This window comes from Salmo salar, unplaced genomic scaffold (assembly GCF_905237065.1).
Source record: "Salmo salar unplaced genomic scaffold, Ssal_v3.1, whole genome shotgun sequence".
In the NCBI taxonomy this organism is placed as follows: domain Eukaryota; kingdom Metazoa; phylum Chordata; class Actinopteri; order Salmoniformes; family Salmonidae; genus Salmo; species Salmo salar.
In genome coordinates, this window is record NW_025547904.1 from 60,572 (window position 1) to 70,000 (window position 9,429).

General features: G+C 43.2%; 1 protein-coding gene across 1 annotated transcript in view; it reads right to left on the minus strand.

The window, feature by feature from the left end:
• The window catches only part of LOC106593423 (prominin-1-A-like), a 41,749-nt gene that overhangs the window by 1,903 nt on the left and 30,417 nt on the right, over positions 1-9,429 (minus strand). The gene's annotated exons all lie outside the window — the stretch shown is intronic.

The window sequence follows — 9,429 nt, forward strand, 5'->3', positions numbered from 1 at the left end:
CATGCTGTGTTGTCATGTTGTGTTGACACCATGTTGTGTTGCTACCATGCTGTGTTGCTGTCTTAGGTCTCTCTTTATGTAGTGTTGTGTTGCTACCGTGCTGTGTGGTCATGTTGTGTTGCTACCATGCTGTGTTGTTGTCTTAGGTCTCTCTTCATGTAGTGTTGTGTTGCTGCCATGCTGTGTTGTCATGTTGTGTTGCTGCCTTGCTGTGTTGTCATGTTGTGTTGCTGCCTTGCTGTGTTGTCATGTGTTGCTACCATGCTGTGTTGTTGTCTTAGGTCTCTCTTTATGTAGTGTTGTGTTGTCTCACTTGTCGTGATGTGTGTTTAGTCCTATATTTTAATTTAATTTATTTATATTTTGAATCGAAGGCCCCCAACCCCGCAGGAGGCCTTTTGCCTTTTGGTATGCCGTCACTGTAAATAATAATCTGTTCTTAAATGTCAATGTTAAATAAAGGTTAAATAAAAACAATAAATAAAAATACAAATCCCAGACTTGATGATGAAGGGTCCGGTCCTACGTAGACTTTAACAAGCGCCGCAGAGGTATCTATTCCTATTAGTAGCTATTCCTGTTAGTAGCTATTCCAGTTAGTAGCTATTCCTGTTAGTAGTTATTCCTGTTAGTATCTATTCCTATTAGTAGCTATTCCTGTTAGTAGCTATTCCTATTAGTAGCTATTCCTATTAGTAGCTATTCCTATTAGTAGTTATTCCTATTAGTAGTTATTCCTATTAGTAGCTATTCCTATTAGTAGCTATTCCTATTAGTAGTTATTCCTGTTAGTAGCTATTCCTATTAGTAGTTATTCCTATTAGTAGCTATTCCTGTTAGTAGCTATTCCTGTCAGTAGCTATTCCTATTAGTAGCTATTCCTATTAGTAGCTATTCCTGTTAGTAGCTATTCCTATTAGTAGCTATTCCTGTTAGTAGCTATTCCTGTTAGTAGCTATTCCTGTTAGTAGCTATTCCTGTTAGTAGCTATTCCTATTAGTAGCTATTCCTGTTAGTAACTATTCCTGTTAGTAGCTATTCCTGTTAGTAGCTATTCCTATTAGTAGCTATTCCTATTAGTAGCTATTCCTATTAGTAGCTATTCCTATTAGTAGTTATTCCTATTAGTTTCTATTCCTGTTAGTAACTATTCCTGTTAGTAACTATTCCTGTTAGTAGCTAATCCTATTAGTATCTATTCCTATTAGTAGCTATTCCTGTTAGTAGTTATTCCTATTAGTAGCTATTCCTATTAGTAGTTATTCCTGTTAGTAGCTATTCCTATTAGTAGCTATTCCTATTAGTAGTTATTCCTATTAGTTTCTATTCCTGTTAGTAACTATTCCTGTTAGTAACTATTCCTGTTAGTAGCTAATCCTATTAGTATCTATTCCTATTAGTAGCTATTCCTGTTAGTAGTTATTCCTGTTAGTAGCTAATCCTATTAGTATCTATTCCTATTAGTAGCTATTCCTATTAGTAGTTATTCCTGTTAGTAGCTATTCCTATTAGTAGTTATTCCTGTTAGTAGCTATTCCTGTTAGTAGCTATTCCTGTTAGTAGCTATTCCTATTAGTAGCTATTCCTATTAGTAGCTATTCCTATTAGTAGTTATTCCTGTTAGTAGCTATTCCTATTAGTAGCTATTCCTATTAGTAGTTATTCCTATTAATAGCTATTCCTATTAGTAGCTATTCCTATTAGTAGCTATTCCTATTAGTAGCTATTCCTATTAGTAGTTATTCCTGTTAGTAGCTATTCCTATTAGTAGTTATTCCTGTTAGTAGCTATTCCTATTAGTAGTTATTCCTGTTAGTAGCTATTCCTCCCCATGGTGGAGTTGCTGCGGTAGCTCTCTTGTTAAGTATATGTAGCGTTAAGCTGCTTGGTTATTCTAAACGGACAGTGCTGCGGTCAAAGAGCCTAGCTTAGACTAAAAAGACTCCTGGCTAACATCCGCAAGCATGAATAACGTCCGGCGAGTGAAACTTACTAGCTTTCCTCCAGCGTTATGGCAACCCTATTTCCTATTTCCTATTTCCTATTTCCTGGAGTTGGAGGGAGTCTCTCTAAGGAGTGGAGGGTACACCCCTGGGGGGTCTCCCAGATAAGGGAAATGTTCGGCAGGGCCGGACATAGATCTTTACACATCGCGAGAAAACTTGCATTGTTGTCTGTTTTTCTCGATGAGGGAGTCGAGCGCTTCTCAGGCCTCGGATCCTCTTTTAGCGGGTAAAATCGTCCATCGTCGGTTGCAACACTCACTGCTGAGTTCCAAACTGCCTCTGGAAGCAACGGCAGCGCAATAACTGTTTGTCGGGAGCTTCATGAAAATGGGTTTCCACGGCAGCCGCAAAAAAACTTAAAATCACCATCCACAATGCCGAGCGCCAGCTGGAATGGTGTAAATCTCGTCGCCATTGGACTCTGGAAACGTGTTCTCTGGAGTGATGAATCACGCTTCACCATCTGGCAGTCCGACGGACAAATCTGGGTTTGGCGGATGCCAGGAGAATGCTACCTGCCCGAATGTATAGTGCCAACTGTAAAGTTTGGTGGAGGATGAATAATGGTCTGAGGCTGTTTTTCATGGTTCGGGTCCCTTAGTTCCAGTGAAGGGAAATCTTAACGCTACAGCATACAATTACATTCGAGATGATTCTGTGCTTCCAATTTTGTGGCAACAGTTTGGGGAAGGCCCTTTCCTGTTTCAGCATGACAATGTGCACGAAGCGAGGTCCATACAGAAATGGTTTGTCGAGATCGGTGTGGAAGAACTTGACTGGCCTGCAGAGCACCCTGACCTCAACCCTATCGAACACCTTTGGGATGAATTGGCACGATGACTGCGAGCCAGGGCCTAATCACCCAACATCAGCACCCGACCTCACTAATGCTCTTGTGGCTGAATGGAAGCAAGTCCCTGCAGCAATGTTCCAACATCTAGTGGAAATCCTTCCCAGAAGAGTGGAGGCTGTTATAGCAGCAAAGGGGGGGACCAACTCCATATTAATGATCATCATTTTGGAATGAGATGTTGGAAAAGCAGGTGTTTATTTCCCCATAGTTGTGTTGTACCCGAGCTGACAGGGAACATAACATTACGACTCTAACTACTGATCCCTGAAGGAGGGAGAATGAGGTACCGAGCTGACCCGACGGACAGGGAACATAACATTACGACTCTAACTACTGATCCCTGAAGGAGGGAGAATGAGGTACCGAGCTGACCCGACGGACAGGGAACATAACATTACGACTCTAACTACTGATCCCTGAAGGAGGGAGAATGAGGTACCGAGCTGACCCGACGGACAGGGAACATAACATTACGACTCTAACTACTGATCCCTGAAGGAGGGAGAATGAGGTACCGAGCTGACCCGACGGACAGGGAACATAACATTACGACTCTAACTACTGATCCCTGAAGGAGGGAGAATGAGGTACCGAGCTGACCCGACGGACAGGGAACATAACATTACGACTCTAACTACTGATCCCTGAAGGAGGGAGAATGAGGTACCGAGCTGACCCGACGGACAGGGAACATAACATTACGACTCTAACTACTGATCCCTGAAGGAGGGAGAATGAGGTACCGAGCTGACCCGACGGACAGGGAACGTAACATTACGACTCTAACTACTGATCCCTGAAGGAGGGAGAATGAGGTACCGAGCTGACCCGACGGACAGGGAACGTAACATTACGACTCTAACTACTGATCCCTGAAGGAGGGAGAATGAGGTACCGAGCTGACCCGACGGACAGGGAACGTAACATTACGACTCTAACTACTGATCCCTGAAGGAGGGAGAATGAGGTACCGAGCTGACCCGACGGACAGGGAACATAACATTACGACTCTAACTACTGATCCCTGAAGGAGGGAGAATGAGGTACCGAGCTGACCCGACGGACAGGGAACATAACATTACGACTCTAACTACTGATCCCTGAAGGAGGGAGAATGAGGTACCGAGCTGACCCGACGGACAGGGAACGTAACATTACGACTCTAACTACTGATCCCTGAAGGAGGGAGAATGAGGTACCGAGCTGACCCGACGGACAGGGAACGTAACATTACGACTCTAACTACTGATCCCTGAAGGAGGGAGAATGAGGTACCGAGCTGACCCGACGGACAGGGAACGTAACATTACGACTCTAACTACTGATCCCTGAAGGAGGGAGAATGGGGTACCGAGCTGACCCGACGGACAGGGAACGTAACATTACGACTCTAACTACTGATCCCTGAAGGAGGGAGAATGAGGTACCGAGCTGACCCGACGGACAGGGAACGTAACATTACGACTCTAACTACTGATCCCTGAAGGAGGGAGAATGAGGTACCGAGCTGACCCGACGGACAGGGAACGTAACATTACGACTCTAACTACTGATCCCTGAAGGAGGGAGAATGGGGTACCGAGCTGACCCGACGGACAGGGAACGTAACATTACGACTCTAACTACTGATCCCTGAAGGAGGGAGAATGAGGTACCGAGCTGACCCGACGGACAGGGAACATAACATTACGACTCTAACTACTGATCCCTGAAGGAGGGAGAATGAGGTACCGAGCTGACCCGACTAACAGGGAACATAACATTACGACTCTAACTACTGATCCCTGAAGGAGGGAGAATGAGGTACCGAGCTGACCCGACGGACAGGGAACATAACATTACGACTCTAACTACTGATCCCTGAAGGAGGGAGAATGAGGTACCGAGCTGACCCGACGGACAGGGAACATAACATTACGACTCTAACTACTGATCCCTGAAGGAGGGAGAATGAGGTACCGAGCTGACCCGACGGACAGGGAACATAACATTACGACTCTAACTACTGATCCCTGAAGGAGGGAGAATGAGGTACCGAGCTGACCCGACGGACAGGGAACATAACATTACGACTCTAACTACTGATCCCTGAAGGAGGGAGAATGAGGTACCACACCTGTTCGGCCCCACGCCGCCCGGTTAGGCGCTCGGTGAAGAGCGCTAATGAGTTGAGGATTATTACCTGTGGAAGGTAGGCCCTTCCGGTAAAGTGTTGAGGATTATTACCTGTGGAAGGTGGGGCCTTCCGGTAAGGTGTTGAGGATTATTACCTGTGGAAGGTAGGGCCTCCCGGTAAGGTGTTGAGGATTATTACCTGTGGAAGGTGGGGCCTTCCGGTAAGGTGTAGAGGATTATTACCTGTGGAAGGTAGGGCCTCCCGGTAAGGTGTAGAGGATTATTACCTGTGGAAGGTGGGGCCCTTCCGGTAAGGTGTTGAGGATTATTACCTGTGGAAGGTAGGGCCTCCCGGTAAGGTGCAGAGTTCTTTGGTCTTGTCTGGCGTGATTTTAGTTCTTCAAAAACAAAGTGGCGAGAGTTCGACTCCCCAAATAGTTGTGTTGTACCTGGTTTCCCTCCTTCAGGGAACAGTAGTTGTAGTCATAACATTGTTCTAACTACAGGGGAAAGGTAGCTAGATGTTATATGGTAGGAAACCCGACCCTGAGAATCAGTGGCTAGGGTCTGGTTTCACTTGACTCTTTTGAGATAGAGGCTCTACATCCCTGCCTTCGTCACTACCTGTTAAATAAAATACTAAATACTCAATACTAAATAAAATACGAAATGCTAAATACTAAATAAAATACTAAATACTAAATACTAAATAAAATACTAAATACTAAATACTAAATACTAAATAAAATACTAAATACTAAATACTAAATACTAAATAAAATACTAAATGCTAAATAATAAATACTAAATAAAATACTAAATACTAAATACTAAATACTAAATAAAATACTAAATACTAAATAAAATACTAAATACTAAATACTAAATAAAATACTAAATACTAAATACTAAATACTAAATACTAAATAAAATACTAAATACTAAATACTAAATACTAAATACTAAATACTAAATAAAATACTAAATACTAAATACTAAATACTAAATACTAAATAAAATACTAAATGCTAAATACTAAATACTAAATAGTAAATAAAATACAAAAAACTAAATACTAAATAAAATACTAAATACTAAATACTAAATACTAAATACTAAATAAAATACTAAATACTAAATACTAAATAAAATTCTAAATACTAAATACTAAATAAAATACTAAATACTAAATACTAAATACTAAATAAAATACTAAATACTAAATACTAAATAAAATACTAAATGCTAAATACTAAATACTAAATACTAAATACTAAATAAAATACTAAATACTAAATACTAAATAAAATACTAAATACTAAATACTAAATAAAATACTAAATACTAAATACTAAATACTAAATAAAATACTAAATACTAAATAAAATACTAAATGCTAAATACTAAATACTAAATACTAAATAAAATACTAAATACTAAATAAAATACTAAATACTAAATACTAAATACTAAATAAAATACTAAATACTAAATACTAAATACTAAATACTAAATACTAAATAAAATACTAAATACTAAATACTAAATAAAATACTAAATACTAAATACTAAATACTAAATAAAATACTAAATACTAAATACTAAATACTAAATAAAATACTAAATACTAAATGCTAAATACTAAATACTAAATACTAAATACTAAATACTAAATAAAATACTAAATACTAAATACTAAATACTAAATACTAAATACTAAATAAAATACTAAATACTAAATACTAAATACTAAATACTAAATACTAAATAAAATACTAAATACTAAATGCTAAATACTAAATACTAAATACTAAATACTAAATAAAATACTAAATGCTAAATACTAAATACTAAATAAAATACTAAATGCTAAATACTAAATACGATGGAGAACAGGTTCTTAAAAAAAAAAAAAACATTGTACATTGTAGCCATTTGTCAGACCCTCTTATCCAGACCCACTTACAGTAGTGAATACATACATCTCATACATTTATTTTTTCCCGTACTGGTCCCCCGTGGGAATCGAACCCACAACCCTGGCGTTGCGAACACCATGCTCTACCAACCATGCCAACACCATGCCAACACCATGCAAACACCATGCTCTACCAACCATGCCAACACCATGCAAACACCATGCAAACACCATGCTCTACCAACCATGCCAACACCATGCAAACACCATGCCAACACCATGCAAACACCATGCCAACACCATGCAAACACCATGCCAACACCATGCTCTACCAACCATGCCAACACCATGCTCTACCAACCATGCCAACACCATGCAAACACCATGCAAACACCATGCTCTACCAACCATGCCAACACCATGCTCTACCAACCATGCCAACACCATGCCAACACCATGCTCTACCAACCATGCCAACACCATGCAAACACCATGCAAACACCATGCCAACACCATGCCAACACCATGCCAACACCATGCTCTACCAACCAACAGGGCTCCGGGCAGCCGAGCGGAAATGGAGGAAAACTCGCCTCCCTGCGGACCTGGCATCCTTTCACTCCCTCCTCTCTACATTTTCCTCTTCTGTCTCTGCTGCTAAAGCCACTTTCTACCACTCTAAACTCCAAGCATCTGCCTCTAACCCTAGGAAGCTCTTTGCTACCTTCTCCTCCCTCCTTAATCCTCCTCCCCCTCCCCCCCCCCTCCTCCCTCTCTGCGGATGACTTCGTCAACCATTTTGAAAAGAAGGTTGACGACATCCGATCCTCGCTTGCTAAGTCAAACGACACTGCTGGTCCTGCTCACACTGCCCTACCCTGTGCTTTGACCTCTTTCTCCCCTCTCTCTCCAGATGAACTCTCGCGTCTTGTGACGGCCGGCCGCCCAACAACCTGCCCACTTGACCCTATCCCCTCCTCTCTTCTCCAGACCATTTCCGGAGACCTTCTCCCCTACCTCACCTCGCTCATCAACGCATCCTTGACCGCTGGCTACGTCCCTTCCGTCTTCAAGAGAGCGAGAGTTGCACCCCTTCTGAAAAAAACCTACACTCGATCCCTCCGATGTCAACAACTACAGGCCAGTATCCCTTCTTTCCTTTCTCTCCAAAACTCTTGAACGCGCCGTGCTTGGCCAGCTCTCTTGCTATCTCTCTCAGAATGACCTTCTTGATCCTAATCAGTCAGGTTTCAAGACTGGGCATTCAACTGAGACTGCTCTTCTCTGTGTCACGGAGGCTCTCCGCACTGCTAAAGCTAACTCTCTCTCCTCTGCTCTCATCCTTCTAGACCTATCTGCTGCCTTTGATACTGTGAACCATCAGATCCTCCTCTCCACCCTCTCCGAGTTGGGCATCTCCGGCGCGGCCCACGCTTGGATTGCGTCCTACCTGACAGGTCGCTCCTACCAGGTGGCGTGGCGAGAATCTGTCTCCGCACCACGTGCTCTCACCACTGGTGTCCCCCAGGGCTCTGTTCTTGGCCCACTCCTATTCTCGCTATACACCAAGTCACTTGGCTCTGTCATATCCTCACATGGTCTCTCATATCATTGCTATGCAGACGACACACAATTAATCTTCTCCTTTCCCCCTTCTGACAACCAGGTGGCGAATCGCATCTCTGCATGTCTGGCAGACATATCAGTGTGGATGACGGATCACCACCTCAAGCTGAACCTCGGCAAGACGGAGCTGCTCTTCCTCCCGGGGAAGGACTGCCCGTTCCATGATCTCGCCATCACGGTTGACAACTCCCTTGTGTCCTCCTCCCAGAGTGCTAAGAGCCTTGGCGTGACCCTGGACAACACCCTGTCGTTCTCCACCAACATCAAGGCGGTGACCCGATCCTGTAGGTTCATGCTCTACAACATTCGCAGAGTACGACCCTGCCTCACACAGGAAGCGGCGCAGGTCCTAATCCAGGCACTTGTCATCTCCCGTCTGGATTACTGCAACTCGCTGTTGGCTGGGCTCCCTGCCTGTGCCATTAAACCCCTACAACTCATCCAGAACGCCGCAGCCCGTCTGGTGTTCAACCTTCCCAAGTTCTCTCACGTCACCCCGCTCCTCCGCTCTCTCCACTGGCTTCCAGTCGAAGCTCGCATCCGCTACAAGACCATGGTGCTTGCCTACGGAGCTGTGAGGGGAACGGCACCTCCGTACCTTCAGGCTCTGATCAGGCCCTACACCCAAACAAGGGCACTCCGTTCATCCACCTCTGGCCTGCTCGCCTCCCTACCTCTGAGGAAGCACAGTTCCCGCTCAGCCCAGTCAAAACTGTTCGCTGCTCTGGCACCCCAATGGTGGAACAAGCTCCCTCACGACGCCAGGACAGCGGAGTCAATCACCACCTTCCGGAGACACCTGAAACCCCACCTCTTCAAGGAATACCTGGGATAGGATAAAGTAATCCTTCTAACCCCCCCCTTAAAAGATTTAGATGCACTATTGTAAAGTGGTTGTTCCACTGGATATT